Source organism: Electrophorus electricus, unplaced genomic scaffold (assembly GCF_041902795.1).
Source record: "Electrophorus electricus isolate QZ-2024a unplaced genomic scaffold, ASM4190279v1 Scaffold48, whole genome shotgun sequence".
NCBI classification, from domain to species: Eukaryota; Metazoa; Chordata; class Actinopteri; order Gymnotiformes; family Gymnotidae; genus Electrophorus; species Electrophorus electricus.
The window spans coordinates 814,213-841,523 of NW_027658766.1; the positions used below are offsets into that span (position 1 = coordinate 814,213).

Genomic DNA, 27,311 nt, shown 5'->3' on the forward strand with positions numbered 1-27,311 from the left:
GCTAAGTCCATATAGCGGTAGGAGTTTGATTCAGTTCAGTTCAGCTCACTCAGGCTTTCATTTCTGTTTTCTTGTCTTCAGGTTTTGTTTCATTGTCCCTAATAGGTCCAACTTGTGCTTGTCTACTCATGTCTCACTGTTCTCCTTTGCTTGATGTCACAACTTCATTGATACCTAAAGTGAATGTTGGAAATATCACATGTTCTTTGAGTAGGAATCAAACATCATTGCTCTAATACACTGGACTGATAGTGGACTCTGCCGAGGTACACCTACCCCTGATGTTGTGATGTTACTGAGCCTCATCCTGTCTCAGATGCCTTGGCTACTCCCATCATCCCCTGATGTCCCCTGTTGTAGCCCACACCACCTCCTCCCCAACCAGCTACTCTCTGTTGCCCTTAATGGACGTTCTCTTGCGACTTGGGTCTCGGACACATGCACACAAGTCTAGAACCTCCAGAAAGTTGGACTAAACATTAAATGCTTATTTCATTTTTTAATTTATGTCTCTCTTTAAACAGCCAGAGGAGGATGGGACCCCCTTTGAGTCTTGGTTCCTCTCGACGTTTCTTCCTCATGCTCTAGGGAGCTTTTCCTTGCCACTGTCACCCTTGGCTTGCTTACTGGGGGCTTGGACTTGGACATTTGAAAAGCTGCTTTGTAATAGCACCTGTTGTAAATAAAATAAAATAAAATAAAATACAATTTTAAAAAGTACTTTATAAATAAATTTTGAGTATTTGATTTTTATATGTAATCTTAAAATGTATAAGATAACTAAAATTTGTTTTTTAATCATTACATTTTTTCACTTAAAACAAAAATATAATTTGGATAGTCCCAATAATCTAGAAAAATCAAATCTCATCATTACAGTGCCAACAACACATCAACATCACCAGACTTCAAAGCACTTGTCTGAGAGGAAGATTTGTATGCCTGTAATTCTGTTGTTGAAGAGCCTATAAAATCAAAATAGGCTTTTAAATTTGAAATTTTAAACTCAAATAAATACAGCCTTATTTTAAATGCCTAAACACACACACACACACACACACACAGTTACCTCACAGTGTGAATATTGTTGTTGGTGGAGAAAGTATCATAGATCCTCTTTGCTGACACATCAGTGATGTCATTGTGACTGAGGTTGAAATTAGATGGATTATAATTACCACATTGTTCAGGATTCCCAAACACACCTCCCTCTACTAAATCACCGTGTAGTAGTACAAACACCTGTAGATTTATATATCAATGAATTAAAGTAATGAACGAATGAATTAATAAACGAATGATTGAATTAGCAAATGAATGAATAAGCAAAGCAATAAATAGTATATTTGTGTCAGTGGACCTGAGTCATTAATGGCCAGATAATTATGCATTTTGACATTTTAAACAAAATATCATTTCTTTCAGTTCTTGTACACATGACTTGTTATCTATCAGGCATGAAACTGTAAATCATAATGAGTCTGTTATGCCTTATTTCTCTTTTTAATGAGAACATGTGTTTCTACAAGCAGTCTGGATATTCTGTAGACCACAGAGATCCATCCTGCCAAGTACAGGCAGTGATCAGTGATCCAGGCAGCCAGTGAGAGAGGTCGTCATTTCCAAATAAAATCACCAAGAAAATCAAGCTTTTTGCTGTTTGCTTTTGAAAAATAAAGTCCTTGAAGGAACACAGGATATGACTGAATGAGCAAAGTTAAATTTATATAGAGCCTTTCAAGGAACATACAATGCTTTACAATGAACACGCACAGCTTCTATGTTCAGTCACCCTGCCGGATTTTGTGTTAAATTGTGAGAAAAAGAGTAAAATGTGTTATATCTATGTTAGTGCTCACTGTGCACTCAACAATCAAGACTCTCTACACATCCCTCCTCCCTCTTGTCCACTCACTCCAGGATGTGGGCTTTGTGCTGGTGTGCGAACAGCATCTGCAGGCAGTGGTTAGTGAGCTGACAGTGGCTAAGGTCCAGTTCTGACAGCCCTTCAGAATGTTCCAGAAACAGTGCCAGTGACCTACAGGCCTGCTGGTCCAGCCGGGTCTGACTGAGGATCACCATCTTACCCAGAGCCCGGGAGAGAGCCACAGCGCGTCTCACACACTCCACATCAGTCCCCACACAGAGAAGAGACAGGAACTGGAGCAGCATGGCTTTATTGCTGCTGAACACACTCAACATTCTCCAACATGTAGAGTCACAAAACACTAACACACTCACATAACTACTAACATTAATGCTATTTACACACATTTTGTTTCAAATGATAAAATTCTTTTCCCTTTTCCAGAATGCTTCCCTAGTTTGTGTGGTGTTGAGTCAGTGGCTTACTGAAGGGTGACTGTGTGTAAAATGGGGAAGAGTTGCCCTCACAGCCGTGTAGAGTGAGCTGTGTGTGTGTGTGTGTGAGAGCTCACTCTCTGGATGACCATGGAGACGACTCTGCAGTCCTCAGTGCTCAGAGTCAGTGTGTGTTTCTGTGTGTCTGCTGTGAGGTCCAGAGCAGAGCAGCAGGAGAAATCCAGTCTGTGCTGCAGAGCGAGGAGCAGATCTGTTGCTGCTGCCCCCTGCTGTAGTTCAGAGACACTGTAGCAGTGGAGCAGCCTCAGCAACAGCAGCCTGTCAACACGGAGAAAACAAAACACACACAGACAGTGGCAGGGCAGTTAATTTCAGGTTAATATAAATATTTCACCTAAATTTAATTTTATTCTGAAGTAAATATCCATGGATATTGCTGATTACCTGACAGGAGTCTCAATAAAACCTAAATGATGCTGGCACAAAATGACTTTTGAGGAAACTCATGAAAAACACATAAACGTACATAAACGTTTATATAACACTCCCTAAACAGACCAGTTCTGTGTTAAAATTCTGATTGTGAGAAAAGTTCAAGCCTGAGACGGGAGACGTGTTAGAGCAGTGGCTCAATGCTCTCCAGCTCCGCCTTTGGTATGGAGGTGAAAAGCAGGCTGAGAGAGACTGCTGTGCAGTGCTGGAGGGTGAAGCGCAGGGCAGCACAGTGGACAGAGTCCAGCTCTCTGCTGTTCAGGTTGATGCAGTTCTCTGCTGAATTCAACAAGCTGGACACACAGTGAGCAGAGCCAGTCTGATAGATCTCTCTGATGATGGACAGTACAAAGCTGGAGCTCAGCCTGGGGAGAAGACACACACACACACACAAAAACACAGACACACATTTCCAGGTCTCATGCTGTACAGTATAATTAAAGTGTTTGGACTGTTACTAACTGTGTGAACAATCTGAGCCACACAACACATGACTGTATTCTCTCACCTTCTGATCTGAAGTCTGGCCAGTACAGGCAGAAGGTCTCTGGGATTTTGTTACTTAATGTTGGGGATGTGTAGTGGTCCCATGAGCTGGTGGAAGCTCGTCTACTTTGCCGTAACGTCACCCTTTCGCCTTGCTGTCTGGATGCGTACTGTCTGTCAGACTAGCAATTCATCTACACTTCTCACAGATAAAACTGCCACTAATGACGAAGAATAAACATGCTGCATTCAGTGCTCTGAAACAGAACATAAGTCATGATGAAAAAGCAAAATGTTAACATTACTTATGTTTGTGGTAGTTCCTTAGATATAGTTTGTGATGATAAAATAGTTTTCCATGGAAGTTGCCAGTTTCCAGGTAGAAAGTAGTTAAATCCAACAAAACATTTGTTAAACAGATAGAGAGCAGTAAGAGCTAGTATGCTGAAACTACCTGTTTCAAAAACAGGAAGCTTCCTTATGAAGGAAAGAGGTTCTTATGAACCTCAGCATTTTGACAGCAAGTATTAACCATGGCTATAAAACCATGTGAATAATTCAGTTATGGGATTAATCCACAAAATAGAACATCAAATCTAATTATTTGGCCAGTACAGGGTTATGCAATATTCCTTCATCTCAGCAAAATGCAATAGCTTGACTTCCTTAACTGATTAATAATTAAAAAATATCTTTCTTGACTATAAGAATATAGCTTACCCATTAGAAAGATTAAACATCCAGTCAGCGTGTATCCTGGCATGTTAATGTAAAAGGCAGCTCCTACTGGATTTGGGGAAAGATTAGTAAAATATTTCAAGTATCTGCAAAGCAGAAAACTGCCTATTCAACAGGCATGAATGATCTGCTACCGAAGTAGTTGTGTTATTTGCATAGCCTAATTAATATCATTAGATCAAGTTCTATATTACCTATATTGTTATATTAAAATGTTGCTATTGCTTTTTTGCTTCACAATTGTTACACATAATTGCTGCACCTGATACAAGGATAGGAATTTCAATTTATTCATACTGGATATAAGAATCATTAATGGCTGCTGAGTGAAGCACTTTCATTGAAAATTCATCCACCAATTTTTTTTTTTTTTTTTTTTTTTTGGAACTAGAAACAGGGCACATCAACCAGGAATACATTCCAGGTCTGTTTTAGAACACTGGCTGTGATTCATTACATTTTGGCAATTGTGAAAAGAAACTGGATGATACTTCTAAAAGTAATTGTGTTTGCAGTTTATTTGCACAGTTACATGAACAACACTGGTAGCATAGTCAACAGGCTTGATGGTTTTCCAGTGCACGACACTGTGATACCAGGGCTGGCCCAAGCCTGTGTGGGGCCCTATGCAGAAATCTGAGCTGCCACTGACATAACATAGGTAAAAAACAAATAGAAATAAATACATGGTCTTTGGCACCCTCTTGGCGGCCTTAGCAGGCTCTCATTTTGCTTATACGGCGGGACAATTGTTCTGCTGTTATCCTAGCTATTGAGCAGTCCTACCTAGATTTAATGTACTTATGTACATTACCCTTAGTCCAGGTTTCTGGTGTTTATTTTAGATGGATTTTTGGTTGTATATATTATAATTAGGCTACTGTGGACAATTGTATACCGTATAGCTACAGCACCTGTACTTCACACACATGTAGTAATCGGAACTAGAAAGTTGCCAACCCTATTAAAATATTAGGTTTATAGTATAATATTTGAATTAAACAGACAAAGCATTAATCACAATCATTTGCATGATGATTAAATCTTGAACCAAAAATGTATCAGAGAGCTGTAGTGTTTTTTATAGACACACACCCAATAAAACTTTGCTTGACCATTTCTTGCCCTCTATATCATTCTCTGCAGTTTACTGAGAAAGACCTGACACTGGGTAATGCCATTGTCTATTCGAAGGCCAAAACAACAACAATCTTGGTTATCAAAGACTCACTCCACCCTGACCACAGCCTCTTCTTTTAGAAGCCATGAGAAAACCACCATCGCAGCTTGAGAGCACAAATCTAGCCTCTTAAGAGGTGTTTTGTTTCACAGGCAGATCGATATCTCAATGCGGTCCACATGAAAGCAATTTTCTTTCCCTGAGTGCAAATTGCACTTTTAATGCCTGATATTTCAGCCACTCATTTCTCTCACTACATGACAAAACTCTCGAAACTTTTCTCCAAAAGCACTGAATGTTATTCTAACCATTTATGGCCTTTCTCCATTCATGTACACAAAGTCCAGTATGATTCCAAATGTCATCAAAAGATATATCTGTTTGTAGCTGAACAACTTATACAATGCGATCTTTCTTCTTTGTGTCAAATGAACTTAACAATTGAAACATCCAAAACTGGCTGTGTTTCTTGCCAACATACTGGTGTTTGGACATGTGGGATTACTTGCATGTCGCTTTCAATAACTCAGTTGGTAGAGTAGAAGTTAAAACTGTCATCCTTTGGCTGTCGGCTCAACTCCAACTCACACAAACTTTATGTTTTAATGCAGAATCTGTCGTTTTATATGAGCATAAAAAGAGGTTTTTCCCTGACCGGGAATCGAACCCGGGCCGCGGGGGTGAAAGCGCCGAATCCTAACCACTAGACAACCAGGGACAAAGCTGCTGAATTTACATGAGAAGACCATTTTTCAAAGTCTGCACTCCTACTATTCTGACAATGTTTGGATGCATACTGGACTTGGTATGCATGAGTGGAAAAAGGCCATAAAGCGAGTTATTCATCTTTCTCTTTGTTCTACAAAAAAATGAAGTTTGCAAGAGTCAGGGCTCTTTTTTACCATCTGGGAAAAGAGGGAACGCTGGTGTCACTAACACATGGAAAGAGCTGTTATATATTCCCCATTTGTCTCCTTAATGTTTCTGACAATTTAGCCACTCATTTCTCTCTCTACATGAAAACACTCTAGAAAATGTTCTCCAAAAAATACGGAATGTTATTCTAAGTACTCAGAAAATAGTCTTTTCCTCCCCCTTCTGACGCGTGAACTTATAGACGCCCTTGATTGCACGGTGTCTCTGTAATTGACAGGGGAGAGAGCGTATGCCACTCCCTCTCTCCCTAAGAGTACAGCCAATTATGCTCTTCTAGACTCTCGGCCACAAATGGCTGTGACACCATCAGTTTCAAAGTTAAACACAACTCCTATAGTACCAATAAAAGCTTCACACTCACCTCAGCTGGGACATGGCAGACACTGAAGGAAACTCCTCACTTCACTCTCTTCATCTGACCAGTCATTAAGCTCCACTGGTTTCTTCACTGTTTTGAGTTTCAGCACTTCTAGCACTTGTAATATTAGAATAGAATCCCTTTAGTTACTAAAGGTACACAGAAATGTACACCGGTACATAGAAACTTACTGTATGTAAGAGTGCAATAGTTCAAAGCTGTATTAGTGCAGATAAATACAACTACAGTGCCATTGCAGCTTTTAATGCTGTTTCAGTATCAGGGTCTTCAGGAAGGCTCCACCTGGCAACCCTGAAGTGCCTTGCTATGCTTAAAACTACACACACACACACACACACACACACAAACAAACAAACACAAACACTTAACAAGGTGAGTTCTGCTTATTTGTTAAGAAGGCTGATCGCCATTTAAAATTAGATTTCACAAACTATAATTGTTACACTGGTGAGTTTGAGGTAGAGATGCACTTTCATTAATACTGCTTACACTGTGTTTCTTTACAACACGCATGGACGTGTTGAAGCATCTCATATGCATAGAACACTAATACTCAGAGCATTGGAAGGTTGAAAACAGAAGCTATCTGGCTCACACAATGTTTTAAATGTGCCAAGGGAAATTCCAAGTGTGGCCATCCTTGAGTGGAGTGGAAGATAAATATGTTTTTTTTGTATTTCAAAGCGGCTGTAAGAGTATAACAGGCAGTTTAGAACATGTCAGTCCCTCCATGTAATTTGAGAGAAAATATCCTATGAAGATTGGACCAAGATTCCTGCAGAGTATTTTCAGCACATAGTGGAAACTATGCCAGAAAGAATTGCTGCAGTTCTGGAGGCCAAAGAAGGTCCAACATGCTATTAAATGGGTGTATTTAAGCCCACTGTGTCCTATAATAGGATGTTGCTGGAATGTATGTGGATGTTGTTGGAATGGCCGCAGAGTTGCGGCAGCAGTACAGGTAGTCTGTAATCCTTTCCCCCATGCGAGTGAGTTTGCCCTACTGCACGGGGTCGAGTTATGATGTGAATATTTAATGTTAATGTTTAGAGATAACAGAACAGCTTTCGGGGGGTTTGGGTGGGTTGCCTTATCCGCCCCTTTAACAGAGTAGTCACAATTCAAATTTCCCTTGTTCCATTGTTTACAAGACATTATACATGTGGTTTATTTATAGTGCACGGAGTAATATGCAGCAAGTCTGGTCTGTCTGCTTTGGAAGAGAAACATTTGGCCAAAAGAGCAAAACACAGCCGGGAGGATGATTGGTAAGAGCACATCATAATATGCACCTTAAAGCTGTGCTCTACAGCTAGGTCCTGTTCCATGACTGCATATATAAATTTACTACTGACATTGCCATTTATATCTGGCCATTTACAGTGCACTCTTGCTCAGTGCAGCACTTGAAGCTGATTTTCCATTATGTTCAAGAGATGTTTGACCCGGTCAGGGTGACACACTTTAGTGAGGGCAGCAGTATCCTAGAGGACACTACAGACAGTGACGGAGACATTTCAGAGCGCGAGGTGAGAGGTTGAGTTTTTTGTTACTCTCTACGACATACTTTTCATGCCAGGTACTATTGTCCAGTTCAGCCCAATTTAATTTACTGCCTTGTATTATCATATATAAATTGCTGAACATCTTATCACTCAGTTTCAAACATCCCCTCAGCTGTTTTAAGCCATTTCGGTTATTCAGTACTGCTAAATGGATGTGGTGGGAAAATGAGAGCACATCAAACACAGACAGCTTTATGCATTGAGTAGTAAAGAGTAAAAGTTTATTGAGTTCTGTCCCCTGTATAACAGAGTAAAAGCACTGACGCGCAGTACGGTCCCCCTCCCCTTATACAGAGAACAGAAGAAAGAGAAAAAAAAGAAAAACGACTCCTACAGAGTATCGGCTAATTCATGTTTTGGTTAGCCTGAGCGCTGAAGGCTTCTTCTATCTCTATGGTTAGAATGGTATGTGAGCAGCTGGTGTACCTGACTCACATGCTTATCTGCAGACTGTTATGCTGTGACTATAGAAACATAAAGCAAAGTAAAATAAAGCAAAGTAAATTTCCACAACATTTCCCCCCTTTATTTTATATCACACATTATCACACTTTTATTCAGCAAATAGCACTACGATGTCTTCATGTGGATCACCAGCACCGCCCATCTTGGGGAGCAGAATGTCTTCAAAGAGCTGGGGTTGGTCATTGGCATGGCCGCTGAGCGCTGGCATGGTGAACACACTAGAAAGACGTCTGACACGCAATGACAAAAAAGGAGGTAAACACAGAAGAAGAAGAAAAAGAAGAAGAATGAGTAGCAGAATGGGCAACGCTACAGCCGCTACTGGAACTGTAGGCTGCGGAGTGAAGGCAGATCACATAAGATTCATATAATCAGTAATATTAGCGCTGAGATCTGGAATGTAAAAACAGCAGGAAGTGTTAATCATTTTGCACACTCCTCCTTCCTTCATGGTTAGGAGATTTAGTACCATTCTATGTTGAAGCACTGCTGCCCTTATCACTTGTTGTTCTATCTTTAAGGCACCTATTGCTGCTAAGGTGTCATTAACTATTTGCAGTAACTGATAAGCTAAGCCATCTTTTGCAGGGCTGCTACTGTGCCACCGCCCAGGAAAAGGGACCAACCAATGGTTTCACCCGGAGTGGTCCATGGGTCCCTCAGAATTCTACCACAATAGTCTGTGCTGGTTATGTCTCTCCTCACCCTGCGTCCTTGGGCGCACTACAGCTGGATAACAACAACCAGTCCAGTTCTGTGGCAATTCACCATAGGCCACCGAACCACCGACCCACATTACATTCCAATACCCCTGCAGGGTTGTCATGGAGCAATTCCACAGGGAACTGCTATTGGAGTCACTGCAAGTGCCATTGCTGTGCACCTGCACATAATCGATGCATCTGGACCAGACTTCCGGCACCTGCTGCTTCATCTGCTATACAAATATCTCACCCTTACTAGCTGCCACATGCAGCATCATTTTCGGTGGTGCGGGGTTAGTGGGACTGGGACAGTTTGAGGTCTGGTTAATAACCTGGCACATAGAGATTGTCATATTCACTTCTCCTACATCTGCGTTTTTCAGAGGGATTACAGTCCTTGGAACACTGGTGTGCTGGCACACCAGGTACTCTTGCTCGATATGTTGGGCATGCACAATGGCTGACATACACGCTGTATTTTGTTGGCATTTAGCTGCTAATCATTCTGCTTCAGTGGCGTTGGGACCCTGAAATGGTAACAAGTCTTCTCATAAGTCATGGGATTCTTCATCCATATTAATATTCAGTCTATGTTCTGACTGTGTTAGCTGTGTCTGATTTTCTCTACCGTCTCTTGACGGTTCCGAGTGTCGAAAGGGTAGGCCTTGCCGTTAACACCCTACTCAACACAGTTCCGACCTAGTCTGTTTGGGTGCTGCTGCTTGGAGTTGGGGCTGGTGTCGGAGCCTTCTTACGGTGTGTGTGATGTACCCAGGTTCCTCGTCCTTCTATTTTGACAGCAGTGTGGGTTGTTAACAGGAGGTTCTAGTTGTCTCCACCTGGTGCCTTCAGTGGCGGGAGCCCCTGACTGAATTTCCCGTAATGTGGCCTGCGGGGTAGCAGCGGTTTCCTGTATTGCTTGCACAGCGGTTTTAGTTGCAGCTGCCTTTGCTACTCTATCTGCAAAATTATTCCCCTTGCTGATTTGGTCTTCTGTAGTCCTGTGAGCTGCACACTTAACAACTGCAATTGTCTTTGGCAGCAAAATGGCTTCTAGCAAGATGGTGATGTCTAATATATTTACCCGAGCTTGTCAGGAATTGCCTATGTTTCCATATGGCTCCAAAATCATTAACAGTTTTGTCTGCAGCTAGTTTGCATGCTTCCATCAGTGCTACTAGTTCAGCAGCCTGCGCTGAATAGGAGGATGGTAATACTTCTGTTTTAAATATTTCATGATCTGTTACTACCGCGTATGCTTCCCTATTGACCCCTGTGTCGTCCCTGCATGCTGACCCATCCACATAGAGGCATAGGTCTGGGTTACTTATGGCTTCTTCAAAGAGATCAACCCGCGGTATATATACTTCAGCTAAGACTGCTGTGCAGTCTTGTGGATCTCCATCCTCCTCCGTAGGAAGGAGTGTAGCTGGGTTCAGTGTTATACACCTTTTGACAGTTATATTAGGCATATCTAAGAGGGTGGTGTGGTATCTCAGCTACCACTGGGCTGATAAATGTGACACTCTTTGGTCCTGCAGTATTCGGTGTAATGCGTGTGGGACTAAAACAGTAAGAGGGGAGTATGCCACTATGGTTTAGGTAGCGAAATTATGGCTTGTGCTCGGTTTTGAGACAGCTTGTGTGTATTTCCCCCTTTAATGATATGCCCCAAGAACGTCACTTCCTCCTTACAATTCTGTAATTTTGCTCTACTAGGTCAGTTACATGTATGTTACATCTGAAATATTTCCATGAGCTTTTATGCAACATACTAAACAAAGGTTAGGAACAGGCTAAGTCAAATCAGGCTAACTCTCAGCAGGTCAAAAGTACGTTAACGTTTACACAAAGGACTTATATACGCAAACAATAACAACACAATGAAGGGCAGCCGTGAAACACAAGGGAGCATGGCCACACGGATGAACACACACACACACACACACACACAAGCAAACACACACGGGGAGACCTTTGGGGGGGGGGGGGGCATACCGTGACAAGAATATGTTCACACATGGTCGCTCGCTCGCTCTCTCTCTCTCTCTCTCCCTCCCCATCCTTTCAGCCTTTGGGTTTCAATAATACCCCCAGGGCAGACAGAGCCACTATTCAAGCAATGTAATATTCTGTAATATTCTACTCTGGCTCCTCCTACCTCTGCAATGACATCCTCAGCTTTTATTTCAGTGGGTGGCGTGTGATGTCATCATGCAGCCGCATCAATTAAGCGATTATGATGTAGTCAAAGAACAGATTTTTCAAATGAACAATTTCTGTGACCCATTTTTAGACTTCAGATCACAGATAACGGGTACACTAAATTTATTATGGGTCAGTGCGGTAGTTACAATTGCAATCCAAGACGCAAGGAACATGTTCCTACTGAGAAATATGAAAAGGAAAAGCACGGGATATTTGGTAAATATGGGAAAAAGAAAAACGAAAAAACACGAGCCCAGATCCCTGCCAGAATAGAGGATGACTTCTTGGATGAACTGTGTGTGTGTGTGTGTTTGTCTGAGAGAGAGAGATCTACGTAGAAGTGTTCTAAGTATCTATACAACGCTAATAAGACATTTTCTGTTACTTTTTAAACAGATACTAGAACAAAGAATTTAATCAAGAAGGACTTCTCTACTGAGAGAACTCAATCAGCCATAGTAAGTAAAGTAGAACCAAGACAAATGATTTAAAGCCATACTGTGGCAATGGACAAAAGCCACAAAAAATGGAAAAACAGCTATGGTGAACAGTGATGCTAATTGAATGCTTGTACTTAAGTACACTGAAATATCTCTGAATATAAATTACAAATGCATTTCAACAAATGTTCGAGAAATTAATTAAAAACACTAATGTAAATGTATTTAGAATATATTTAGGACACATACATTTAGCATATGCAATCTTTGTCAGTTACAGGAAAAAAAAATACTGTTGGTGGGTTTTTTGTTTGTTTGTTTTACATTCTCCTTACTATAGAATTAACAGTCGACTGTTCGGTGACTTTGCATGCTGAGTTGTAACACTGATTATTAGTATAATTGTGGCAAGAATCAAAATCAACACTAGCTAAAATGACTGAATGCATTGGAATTTATTATTCCAATAGTACAATTTGAATGGGTCTACGGTACCTTAGTGTGTCAGGTCCTGTTATTTCTGCTGAACATTTGATGTTTGGGGGCACATTTTTACATCATTAGGCCTGCAGGCTATGTGATTACGGCTATGCGATAAAAATTGTATTTGTTTCCTTTCCAGTCCAATACAAATTATAAATTACAAATGTATCAAAATGTAATTAAAGTCATATTTCAATTAAATGTATTTAAATACTGTTCAACAATATTTCTACTCATATGTACAGGTGGAACCTAAAGATATGAATGTCAGTGAGAGGGATAAATGCATTGAGGACCTGGAAGCCGTGTTTGCTAAAGTGAGAAAGTCTGCAGTGGAGCAGAGCAATCCTAACGCTTGTTTTCCATAAATTCTCACAATGCTATGAACTATGCATTTCAAGTAGATGTAATTAAATATTGCTTAACACTGTTTCTCTTCATAGTTGGAGGTGAAATTGAATTCTTTTATAAAGATGGAATATGGTTCCTGTCAACATGATATGGGCCAACTGATTGAGGAGATGGAATCCACAGTTGCTAGAGTGAGAAAGTCTGCAATGGAGCAGAGCAATCCTAACACTTGTTTTCCATAAATACTAACAATGCAATTAAATATGCATTTCAAGTAGATGTAATTAAATATTGCTCAACACGGTATTTGTGTCTGCAGGCGGCCAAACTGTTAGGATTAGAAGCCGTACTTGCTCGGGAGGATATGGCTGCATAACCTCTGATGACAGCAATAAAGAGCATTAAAAATACTCTGACATTTTTCAGTCTAATCCCTGCCTATGTTGTCTGCAACACAGTCAATTATACCATGGATAGTAATTATATCTTTTTTTTTTTTTGTCTCACAAACATTCTGAATGTAACATTTCCTACAACTTTAAAAATACAATCACCATACTTGGCACCCACACTATTTTTTCCCTTCATGTCCACTTACATCTATGTGACTTAACAATCACAATTCATTTTTAGACAACCAATTTCCAACCTCTATATATATATCGCTCGGAATTCAACAGACACCTGACTCAAGTATTTTTATTTTAATTTCCTCCATGTTGTTTATAATAGGCCTACAGTAAGAAATCCTTTTAAAGGTGATCGCCATTTCTACCACTGTATACTGTTGAAGCATACAAGTTTTTATTCAGTGAGAGATATGTCATTTATGGGGATTAGGTACAGCGTGTTTTGTTCAGGACATTCACGACGATATATGTTCTAAATGGGATTGTAAAATAACTAGCTAGCTAGCCATGTATTTAGACAGAACCTGAATTGTGTTACATGGGGATTTTTATCCTATGTTTTTAAGGCTGCATTATGTACAGCCTAGCATAAATAAATACGCAAGAATGCAGAGCACAAATAGTCCATAGTTTATTTTCCCTTCTATATAAGCCCGCAGGTTCATAGGTGACTAGCTTTTATAATGTCATGTGTAATTTGAGCATAATGGTGGAAACTTCAAAGAACAATATGGAAAAAAAGGAGGGTTGTTTACATAATTGCCCTTGAAAAAGTTTATAAGAATTAAACTCTTGTGTACCCCTCAGACATTCTCCAGAGGGTCCCTCAAAAGCATGTTTATATTTAAGTTGCAATAAAGGACAGGACCAGCTATTCTCTTCAACTAATTCTGATATCAAGTGGAAACAAGTTGTCAGGTTCTGGTCCGCACCCAACCAGGAACGCACACACAGACACGTACACACATATCCGCACAAATCACCTACCACGACCACTGCTCGGTTCACAATCACACACTTATCAACCATCACGATCACCTGCTTCTAATTAACTCTCTCCCTATTTAAACCCCTCATGTACCATCCTCCAGTGTTTCCCATTTAGCATACTGTGGACTAAAGCTGAGCCTGTCTTCATGAGCTTCCCCACATCTGTGTTTTTAAAACTTTTTGGCAGTGCTTTGTGTGACTAATATCCTGCCTTTTTATCCCTCACCCATGTCTTGCTCAGGTGTCAATATGTCACATAACTAAATTAGTGTTCTATTATTTTCTTAGTTTGTACAAGAAGTACAAATATGTAGCTATCTAACATTTATAATGTGTATTGTTTCTTATTTTGTTAACATTAAAATGTAAAACCAAGTGAAAACATTTAAATGTAAAAACAGGTTTGACACTGCTTTGGATCTAGTGAAAATACTAGAAGCTGTCAACACCATGACCTGAGCAGTCTGCATTTAACACATAGAGAGAGAGAGACAGAGACGATGTACGACAACAACCAAAGGTATTCAGATCTTAAGGGAATCCTTTCACTTAGTCTTCAATTATGCACTCCATAGATGTCATGAGGGACAGCCTCACAAGAAAGGAGGCCTGGTGCATGGCATGCAGTGGTGCCTATCATGCGAACACAGAGAGAGACAGAGACAAGGTAGCAGACAACAACCAAACGTGTTCAACTGCTGTCAGGTCTTTCTCAGTAAACTTCAGAGAATGAAGTACAGGGCAAGCACTTGAACATGCACATGTTCTTCCCTGGATACAGACACTTTGCCTCAAAGACAGTTGCCTCACAGGTTTGTTCCAAAATGACTTCCCTTGTCCCTTATTCCCTTATGCAACAGGAATTGAAAAGAAAGGTGTGAGCAAGTACACCCTCCACTGACAAGCTCCTGTTGTTTAAGTGTGAATGGATTCTGTGACTTGAACAAGTCTGCTCCTTCTCTCATCCAATATAGAAATTGCTCACCGAACTACAATGAGTGAACAAGGTCTAATGAACTTGCTGTGAGAATGATCTCAGTAATTAACTCAAAAAGGATAGGCTCAGAAGTGATTTTTTTTTTTTTTAAGTAGGAAGGATTTTGATATTTCAAGCTTGCCAGCAGAACTAGCTAGCCTAACCTGGGATGACAGCCAATGCACAGCATCACAGCTGGGGGAAACGGATGTGAAATGTCAGTTTAATCGGCAAGGCTCAAGGCAACAGGGTCCTGTCCCTTGACTTAGGTTGATCTAGAGGTATTTCAAGAAACTTATCAAGCGCACTTTAGTGGCAAAGAACAATATTTTCACTTGAACAGGGACCACAGATTAAAAGTCTGATGCTCTACTGACTGAGCTATTCAGGAGAGAAGCAATATCAGAAACATTACAAGTGCAATGTACATGTATGCAAAGAAAATTGAGTTCATGTGTATCGCATTAAGATGTCAATCTGCCTATGGAACATAACACCTCTTACGAGGCTCGATTTTTGCTCTCAAGCTGCGATGGTTTTGTCATGTTGTCTAAGAGAAGAGGCTTTGGTCGGTGGAGTGAGTCTTTGATAACTAAGATTGTAACTAAGATTGAAACTGCTCACCGCACTACATCGAGTACACAAGGTGTAATGAACTTGCTATGAGAATGATCTCAGTAAGTAACTCAAAAAGGATAGGCTCATCATGATGCATTAGCTAACAATCGGCACTCATACACAAGTGTGAATGTTCAACATTCATTCAAGCATCTCGAGGTCACAGTCTGTAGTGTGTACAAAAGGAATCTAAAGAAAAGGTTTGAGCAAGTGCATCCTCCACTGATAAGAGATATAACTTTAGACTCCAATTGTAACATTAGAAAAAAGATGTACATACAGTCCATTTGTTTAAAATGTTCTTTGATGTGAAGCTCATATTATTTTGCCCCCACTTACGCAGAACTTGATTGTTGGAAGAATACAACAGGGGAACTTTCAGTTGTACTTCACATCACTGACACTGTGTAGACTTTAACTAATGTACAGTTGTGTAGCTTTAGAGTTGTGTACAATTGGAGCAAGTGACCTAAGCAACATGTATTGCATACACAGTTTGCCTTAACAAACCTATCACTTCATCATGGTCAGAATATTTGTTATAGATACATGTAATGCTTCAGCATTGCTACTAGTTCTAATACACTCAAACTAGTGCACCAGAGTGGGTGATGGTAATGGTACTGTTAGAAGCAAACCTATATGACTGGGGTTGGGCTTCCACACACTGTCCCTTTCTCCCAATTCACAGAGCGGAAACGACTCGTTTTCAGCCTGTTTTTTTTTTTTTTTTACACAACCAATTTCCAACCTCTATAGATATCGCTTGGAATTCAACAGGCACCTGTTGCTACTGCACCTTTAAGACGGATGTAAGATAAATGAGCTCCTTTATGATTGACTGCCCTGTATTGTGCTTCATTCAAAAGGTACTCAGAGCTGAAATGCCTGAGAAAGGCAATTTAAGTGGGTGTGCTAAACCTCTATAGGCTGAATAGGCAGAGATAGGTCAATAAAGTGTTCTTGTGACATTAGAAATACAAATTTCAAAAGGGGCATTTTTGGCAGCTTAACTGACATAGTTAAGAATTTTAACATTTAAAATATATATATTAAAAGGAGAATGTTACTTATTTCACTCTGACTGTAAAACAGTGCATATTTTGTTAAATGGGATTTCCATCCCATGTTTTTAAGGCTGCCTTATGTATAAATAAATATGCAAGAATGCAGAGCATGAATAGGTCAGTCTTCCATTCTGTATCACACACCTACCCTTGATAACACCGTGGTAACTGGAAAAAAAAACAACCCTTTTTACTCAGTTGTCAGTACTTCCAATAGACTTCACGCTAATCTCATAGAAGTCCACCCCTTTCCGTGTCCTCCGGAAACAGCACTTCCGTTGTGTTGTGACAGGATTTGTTCCTGAAGTTGTATGCGTTTTCTAAATTTGCACCACATTTCTAAAGTGTGTTACCACTTTGATGAATATGCTTTGTGTATTTGCAGCACGATGGGTTTTCCAGGACACCGTAATTTATGCATGTTTAATTCCATCTTTTATTAACGTACTAAGCCCAACTCTATAGGCTAATATTTCTAAAACCGAGATAACCATAGAAACGTCTTCATCTGTGCTTGATACTTTCACGGAAAAACGGAACTGCTGCTTGTCAAGCTTGTTTCATCAGGTTTTATATCATCGTCATGACGTGTTTGAATTGATCCCAGGCATATGCAGTCCTCATCAAAATCCATGCATGTCCTAGGCTGTGAGCTATGTTCTCTCTCTGGTCACAGTTGGCAAATAAATTGTGCATATAGATTGTGGGGAAAACACTTGAGCACGTGTTCTCCAAAGAAGTGTCTTAATATGAGCTATCTAGCTAGTTCCAATGTCAACTGTACTCATAACACTGGGTTTCTCTCTGTGCTCAGGTGTCTTATTCGCATGCCAGTAACATGTTAGCGATATTGTAGTAGTGTGAATTTTTATGTTGCCCGTGATGAAAGGTGACAGCGAATAAAAATCCAAACATTTTTTTTGTTCAGGTCTTTTTAACGGTCATAACCGACACATATTTATCTAACAAAAAAATCAGGTTCCTCTAAATGTGTGGAAGAACTGCTGTGTATATTTTTGTTTCCAGTGGCCTGAGTACCTAAAATATGTCACCATTTTAGGAAGCAGGAAAGCAGGGCTGCTTACAAACATGACATTAGTAAATGGGATATTTTCATTTATGATTTTCCCCTTTTTGTTGTTTGTTTGCTTTTTTACTTTCATTTTTTGTAGGGACTGTGATATATATTTTGTTATTTGAATGCATAATATAGCTTTGGGGCTCCCACAGACACTTGTGTATATAAACATAGGGGAGATTTTTTTCATTGATTTGTATATGTTTGTGAAGGAATGCACATAGTTCTCATGTTTGAGCCACTTTAAAGATATTTTTTGACTTGTATCAGAAAGGAATACAAGCATTTATTCATATCAACATTTTCCTTGCAGAGTCATTTCAAAGATGATGCAACAGAATAGTTTTGCTTATCTATTCTGTACTTTGTTTATTGACAGGTAATTCCACCCTCAACTTTTTAGGGTGCCTCCCCATAATTGCTCAGCTCTTCTGTGTAATAAAAGCAGGATTGGTTTGTATATCACATTGGTGTAGGTCGTTTTCACCTGTTATATAAAGAACATTCTAATGCCTTTGGGGGAGACAAACCAAATTAGTCCTTTATAATTGTAATTATATATTACTTTGCTTCATTAGAAGTTTGTGATTATTCCTGTTATTCATCAACTTAGGTACCGTGATTTACTGGGGTAGGTCAAATTAAAAGATAATTGCCTGCTTGTATTAGGTAAGGAAAGTTTTTTATGTCATAGTTTTCACTTACTATGATTGGGACAATACATCTTTTACATGAGGATGGATTTTATCAAAGCTTATATGGATCTGTATGCCATGCATAGGACGCTTATGCTTTATTTAGTTCACTAAGTACAAGCAGTTCATTTTTGTTTTAAATGTTGATGTTCCACCTGCTCCATCAGACCCTCTGCTTTGACACTATGTCCACCTGGTGTACATCAGTAAGCACAGCCTATAACAACGTATGTCTTAGCCACTTGTAATCTTCTAAGCATTAACTTTCACAACATTTTTATGACAATGTTAGTCTTTATAGTTTCCATAACTAGGTGCTTAACTGAAATCAGCTCCGGTGTTTCATGTTGATGTCTTTCATTTTTCATACATAGTAATGTATATATTTGTGACATGCTACATTTGTTACTGTTTTCACTTGAACAAGGAAAATCATACTCAAAACAGATATATAAGTGGACAGTCAGGGTGAAATAAGTAACATTCTCCTTTTAATGTTATATTTTATAAAAATATTAAAGGTCTTAAGTATGTCAGTGTTTTAGTTAGTCTTTTGGCCAATGTCTTTTTTAAAAAGAGATAAGGAGATACCAGAACAAAATAGAAAAGCAAATAATAGAGGAAGATGGCATGGGATGGAGGGATGGAAGGATGATAAAAGACAGGGGTAGTAATGGATAATTTATTCTATTCTCTCAGCTATTCTCTTTAACTAATTCTGAAGTCTGCATCTTTATTTTCTATTTGAATGTTAACTTTACGACTAGCTGATTGGGGATTTAGGAACGACACTAGCGTTGATTTTGATTCTAGCCACAGTTCTAGTAATAAGCAGTGTTACAACTCTACATGCAGTCACTGAACAGTTGACTGTTAATTCTGTAGTAAGCATAATGCAAAAAATACAACAACATATTTTGTTGTGATTGAAAAAATTACGTCCTAAATACATGCGTTGTAAATACATTGACATTAGTATTTTTAATTAATTTCTAACATTCAGAGACATTCAGAGGTGTTTCTATTAAGCCCAGAGTCAGCTAGGTCTCCACTCTCTAATTACTCAATGAACCTCAATGGTCTCCCAATCACATCTTCTCTAACAGTTAAAGATCTTGGAGTTATGGATCCCAGTCTCTCGTTCGAAGCTCACGTAAATAAATAATGTTTCTAGGACCCCCTTTCTCCACCTTAGAAACATTTCAAAGATTAGGAGCATGCTCTCCACACATAATGCAGAAAAGGTAGTCCATGCATTTATTACTTCAATATTGGACTACTGTAATCCCTTACTATCTAGCTGTGCTATTAAGTGCCTAAAGTGCCTAGCGAGTTCAAAATGCAGCAGCCATAGTTCTTAATAGAGCTAGAAAATTTGATCACATCAATCATATCTTAGCTACTTTACTTTAGCTCCCAGTAAAATTTCGTATTGATTATAAACTACTTTTAATAATTCCAAATGTGCATTAGACTTTACAGTAACCTAAGACAACCCTTTTGCATGAAGGGAACTGGTAACTATGCTCACCCTCCATAATGTGCAAAAGATATTTAAAGTGTAGGACAGTCGAAGCATTATGTGTGCGTGTGTGTGATGTTATTAACGTGACAGTAAAAGCTTACCATTTTTAAACGGGGGCTGATTGACTTTCCACTTATGCAAGACTTATGTCAAGAGTACATGTCAAAAATTAGAGACGAAATGAGGTGCTAAATGCCGCAATTAGGCATACAGCAGTCAAAGGCAATTTGGAAACACACTTAGAAAACAAAGATCATGATCTTTGATCATGATCAAACTTTCAAAAAGCTTATCAATGTGACGAGAATGTGAGGTTTAGGTTCATCTATAGTGTTACAGTATCAATGTGAAATATGGATATCGAGGTCAGCATCACGTAAGAATGTATATGTGTGAAACATCTTCGTCGCCATAAATGTTGTGTTGTTACATAATTAAGCAGTCCATCCAGTTTCATTTACTTGATTTATTAGCAACCTGTGTCCACTGTCTAACTCAAGTATTTTTATTTTAATTTCCTCCATGTTGTTTATAATAGGCCTACAGTAAGAAATCCTTTTAACTGATTAATAATTAAAAAATATCTTTCTTGACTATAAGAATATAGCTTAACCACTAGAAAGATTAAACATCCAGTGAGTGTGTATCCTGGCATGTTAATGTAAAAGGCAGCTCCTACTGGATTTGGGGAAAGATTAGTAAAAGATTTCAAGTATCTGCAAAGCAAAAAACTGCCTATTCAACAGGCATGAATGATGTGCTACCGAAGTAGTTGTTTTATTTGCATAGCCTAATTAATATCATTAGATCAAGTTCTATATTACCTATATTGTTATATTACAATTTTGCTTTTGCTTTTTTGCTTCACAATTGTTACACATAATTGCTGCACCTGATACAAGGATAGGAATTTCAATTTATTCATACTGGATATAAGAATCATTAATGGCTGCTGAGTGAAGCACTTTCATTGAAAATTCATCCACCAATTTTTTTTTTTTTTTTTTTATTATTTTTTTTTTATATATTATATAACCAGAAACAGGGCACATCAACCAGGAATACATTCCAGCTCTGTTTTAGAACACTGGCTGTGATTCATTACATTTTGGCAATTGTGAAAACAAACTGGATGATACTTCTAAAAGTAATTGTGTTTGCAGTTTATTTGCACAGTTACATGAACAACACATGTAGTAATCGGATCTAGAAAGTTGCCAACCCTATTAAAATATTAGGTTTATAGTATAATATTTGAATTAAACAGACAAAGCATTAATCACAATCATTTGCATGATTATTAAATCTTGAACCAAAAATGTATCAGAGAGCTCTAGTGTTTTTCACAAACACACAACCAATTAAACTGTGCTTGACCATTTCTTGCCCACTATATCATTCTCTGCAGTTTACTGAGAAAGACCTGACACTGGATAATGCCATTGTCTATTCGAAGGCCAAAACAACAACAATCTTGGTTATCAAAGATTCACTCCACCCTGACCACAGCCTCTTCTTTTAGAAGCTATGAAAAAACCACCATCGCAGCTTGTGAGCACAAATCTAGCCTCTTAAAAATACTCGCCTGGAATTAAACCTAGTAGAGTTCCACAACGAGGTGCAATTTGTAAAAGGACGTCTTTTTCTCTCAGAGTTAGAAATCTGCAGAAATAAATACATCAGTTAAATTTTTAAATATGTAGGTTAGAAATCCAAGTATAAAGAGCAGATATATTATCTGTGCTAATTAATAAACGTATTTAAAGTATACATTTAGTAGGCCTAAAAATATAACTCGTATGTAAATCATATCTAAATATTTTTATTTAGAGTAAATTACATGCGACATATTGAAGATTTTGATTTTTTTGGCCCGCTTCCACCATACCGCCTCATCGGGAACTGTTACACTTTATTTTTTATTTCTTTTTATTTATAACTTAAAAATAATCACCTGGAATGTAAACCTAGCCGAGGTCCACAACGAGGTGCAATTTGTAAAAGGACGTTTTTTTTCTCTCAGAGTTAGAAATCTGGAGAAATAAATATATGAATTTATTACCCCCCATCAGTGGACCTTTAGAGCTTTATTATTCAAAATAAGACAGACAGATGAACAGACAAACGCAAAATGTATATATAATATTTTTAAGTATTCGCCATCTGCACCATTACAGGAATGATGTGTGTGTGTGTGTGTGTGTGTGTGTGTGTGTGTGTGTGTGTGTGTGTGTGTGTGTGTGTGTATGTATGTATGTATGTATGTATCTATGTATATGGTTATGTGTGAGTACATGTATGTTGGATTGTATATGTACACGTATTAGAGTGTGATATTTATCGTTTATGGATTGGCTCTGTATGGATTTTATCAAAGGTGTCCACTCTAGATTATTGGTTCTGTTATTGATTAATTCTGAGAATTATTCTATTGATATATATACTCTATCAATAGATTTTTCTATTGGGTGACACTAATATTATTTTTTGTTTTCCAGTTCATGAATATGTTTTTTGTTTGTTGTTTTTTTGCAAGAATATTTTTATTATATCAATATAATAATGTTATACATAGTATCCTGTCATATTGGTTGATGATATGTCTCCTAGGAGACATAAAGAGGGTGTTGGATGGATATGGTTATTTAAAGCATGGGATATGTTGGTGATGCACTATATTGGACTGTTTGCACTTGTGTAGCATGTTGTCTGTTGCACTGTTGTTTTTATGTTGCACCATGGCCCTGGAGGAACGTTGTCTCGTTTTTGTTGTGTACTTGTATATATAGCTGAAATGACAATAAAACCACTTGAACTTGAACTCGAACTTGATGACGACTTGCCAAAATTGCTTGATAGGTGTGCTCTGCCACGTGGCGTGAATGTAATCGTCAACTGTGATTTGAGTAAAGTATGTACAGATTGCTGAGCTTGTGAAACCAATTTTAAACATCCAATGTGTAGTATAATGTACTCTGTATTATTTTGTACTGAATGCATTGTAGGTCAGTGTTGCTGTCATGTGGTAATTATTGTTACACATTTTAATCCAAACTGCAGCGTCATGGGCTAGTAATAAATGTTCCTTCTATTGTCTCAATGGGAGAGTAACTGTGAGATTTGATTTCACTATTATTTTGTATATCTTAGATAATAGGTTTTTTGTATTAAGAATGTTTGTTTATAAATTCTGATATGGATGTAGGTATCGGAATTGATTTTTGAACACATAGGTGATCTTAGCTGATGGTATTGTAGGAACTGGGGGCTTTCTATAGCATATTTTGTGGCTAGTTGTGGGCGTGACATGAAACAAGTCTTAGGATAAATATGTTTAAGGTTTGTAATGCCTTTTTCTGTCCAAGATGTAAAGTTTAATATTTTTGTTCATGGTAAAGCCTGGATTGTTCCAAATGGGAGAATGAATAGTTCGTGTGAGTGTGGAGTTTGATATCTTGTGGAATTTCCACCAAACTGTTAGTGTCATGGCCACCTTCAAACTGTTGAAACATGGATATTTTTGAATATGAGTCTGGGCACATTTGAAACACCTGCCGCAAACATTACTGACATTATATCTTGTTTATGTGATTGGCTGTGCTTCTCTAGCCACAAGTACTTTTTGATTTATTTATTTTTTAATTTGGTAATTTTATATATAACAGCAACAAATGACAGCTTAAGTTTTATGACAAAATGTGCAAACAAGCTGGCCTGAGAGGTGTGTAGCGGGATATGACTCAGTGCATCTCTGGTGCTGCTTTTGATGAGTACAGTGTCATAAGTGTGTCTGTCCAGCAGCGCAAAGAGGAGATACAGCTTCTTCTCCCGGAGGTTTCCGATAAATATGTAGATATGTTAGTATGTAATAGAAAGACAGCTGTCCATCCTCATAGTCTAGGTACATGCCCGCATTCCTGGGCAATTGTGTCAGGGGCAGAGGGGTCTCAGGCTTGGTGCAGGTGTACGACTTCTGGGTGCTCCTCCAGAGCACCCAGAAACCCTCACAGTGGGTTTCTCAACTTGCTCAGACTCAAATCTCAATATCGGCATCCGAACCGTCTTAGAGAGGAACAAAAAACACAACTCATTTGATTAAATTGTTCCAGTATAAATATGGTTATCAAACATGCTTTTAAAAATATACTTCCATGGAGATGGTGCCCTACAGGGTAGTGTTGGAACAGTGTGTACAGGCTTAGTGTCATGTTGTGGCCCCGCCCCCTCCTCAAACATCTTGGTGTGTGTGTGTTCGTCTGTGTTGCCACACCCTCTCGTGTCGTTCACCTGTTCTCTGTTATGTGTAATCGGCTTGGGTGTATATATGTCTCGTGTGTCATAGTACGTGTGTTGGTGTTTGAGATGTGCATAGTATTTGAGCTTTGTTGTATGTTTTGCATGTTTGCAAAAATAAAAGTGCGTTTCATCGTGCCTCGTCCCCGCATCCTGCTTATCCTCGCAACGTCACAACTAGACCACTTTAGATGTAACTTAGAACCTCCAGTGACCTCTGTATGTGTTTCTTTAGTTGTATGAGCTCCACTGGAGGACTCTGAATAGTTGACAATGGAAGAGGGGTATATCAGATTCACCCCTTCTGCCTCGGTGTGACAGATTAACACACTGCATTAACGTTTAGAAATAAAAACATATGGTAAACACAATCTAGAAAATATTACCTTGTAACAATTCATTCAGTATATGAACTGTTTTCTGTGTCCTTATGTCTATAAATTAAAAGTAATAAAACATTTAAATGATAAATAAATTACAATGAATGTATAAATGTTCACAAATAAGAAACTACATTGGTCTGCACTTTTCTCCACAGATTCAAGGAACTCATGAAAGTTGGAAGCTATAAAAACACATAATACAGAATTATAGACTGACTGATGTTTGAGCAGAAAGATCACTGTGATGTTCTCATATCTAAAGCACTCAAAGCATTGATGTTATGTAAATGAACTGTGATCTGATTGGTTTAAGGAAATAGATTCACCTACTTTGAAGTTCAAGTTTTTATCAAAAGGTTAGAACTGGTTGACTATACTTTGTCTGTCCTGCAACAGGAAATTTAAACATTTATATCCAAAGTATTACGCGATAGAAATCAATTCAAGACTACCCGTTATTGACCGCTAGATGGGGAAAGATACGAAGAAATAAATGAGTCCAGCTCCTCCTGCCCGACTTTACGGTGAGACTCTGCTTTTACGTCATTAAAACGCTAAAGAAAAAAGGCCGCCATATTTGTAGTTCCACAACGTGAAAAGGCGTCATTTTGTATGCCGAAGAATGAATAAACACCATGCCATGCCTTGAAGACGACGAAATTGCAATTTATTTAGCTAGCCATAAGAATAAGAATAGCTGTTTAATTTACATAATCACAAATATATTGCATGTACATACAGCTACATTTCAGTCGATCAAAAATGTTTCACGTATTTATAACCGCAACTTTATGTTACAGTGGTCATATCAGAGATTTACCAATATAAAACGCAACAGGTGTCGTGTTCTGTAATAGAACATTTTAACATTTATATCCATATTACACATAACCAAGGTGTAATATAACCATATGTACTGAACAGACATAAACAGCCTGTGTAAAATACATGTATGTGTCTTCTACAGCAATTACTGTGCCGTGCACACCTTAAGTTTGGCATGAAGTGTTTGCTTTTTCCAAAGCAAGTAGTATTAAATTATTCTCATAGAATAAATTTCACAAAGACATGGACTTCTCAGTTGACCGTAGAAAGATGTTTGTGTTTTTTTTTGTATTTAATTTATTTAATGCGAATCGTATGTAGGTTACCACTGCTAAGCTTCACCACTGTCAAGATAAGACCTCGAAAAGACGCAGAAATTTATTTTAATAACAGCTTCTGCTGATTTATTCAATAACTGTATGACACCGTTTGAGCGTACGTACCGACTGAAAACAAACTCAAATTATTAGAGACACTCTTACTGCGTCTCCACATTGAAACATATCAGTTAGTTAGCTAGGCTGGCTAACTAGCTTAGCTTTATTAGCTAGCTAAGCTAATTGCGAAGAGGATTACGTTAAAGAACCCCCGGTCTACAGTTGTGCACATACAGGAAAATTAATGAATAGCATGGTAATACACGCATTTATTGGAACAGTTATGTAGCTAATATGCATTTGTAGTATGTGCGCCTGGCGTAGAAATGAGTCTTTGTTAGCCCATTAAGGCTATCTTAGCTAGGCTAGTCCGAGCAAGCTAAGTGCTGGTTGCTATGACAACGGGCTTGGTGTATTTTGCGAGCTTGTCGGCTACCGACAAGGCTCAAGGCAACAGGGTCCTGTCCCTTGACTTAGGTTGATCTAGAGGTATTTCAAGAAACTTCTCAAGCGCACTTTAGTGGCAAAGAACAATATTTTCACTTGAACAGGGACCTCAGATTAAAAGTCTGATGCTCTACTGACTGAGCTATTCAGGAGAGAAGCAATATCAGAAACATTACAAGTGCAATGTACATGTATGCAAAGAAAATTGAGTTCATGTGTATCGCATTAAGATGTCAATCTGCCTATGGAACATAACACCTCTTACAAGGCTCGATTTTTGCTCTCAAGCTGCAATGGTTTTGTCATGTTGTCTAAGAGAAGAGGCTTTGGTCGGTGGAGTGAGTCTTTGATAACTAAGATTGTAACTAAGATTGAAACTGCTCACCGCACTACATCGAGTACACAAGGTGTAATGAACTCGCTATGAGAATGATCTCAATAAGTAACTCAAAAAGGATAGGCTCATCATGATGCATTAGCTAACAGTCTGCACTCATGCACAAGTGTGAATGTTCAACATTCATTCAAGCATCTCGAGGTCACAGTCTGTAGTGTGTACAAAAGGAATCTAAAGGAAAGGTTTGAGCAAGTGCATCCTCCACTGATAAGAGATATAACTTTAGACTTCAATTGTAACATTAGAAAAAAGATGTACATACAGTCCATTTGTTTAAAATGTTCTTTGATGTGAAGCTCATATTATTTTGCCCCAACTTACGCAGAACTTGATTGTTGGAAGAATACAACAGGGGAACTTTCAGTTGTACTTCACATGACTGACACTGTGTAGACTTTAACTAATGTACAGTTGTGTAGCTTTAGAGTTGTGTACAATTAGAGCAAGTGACCTAAGCAACATGTATTGCATACACAGTTTG

The 27,311-nt window shown here is 38.6% G+C and overlaps 1 non-coding gene across 1 annotated transcript; it reads right to left on the reverse strand.

Moving 5' to 3' along the window:
- Positions 1 to 5,864: 5,864 nt before the first annotated feature.
- Positions 5,865 to 5,936, reverse strand: trnae-uuc (transfer RNA glutamic acid (anticodon UUC)). Its single transcript has one exon. It is a non-coding gene; the product is annotated as a tRNA-Glu (tRNA).
- Between the last annotated feature and the right edge of the window lie 21,375 nt (positions 5,937 to 27,311).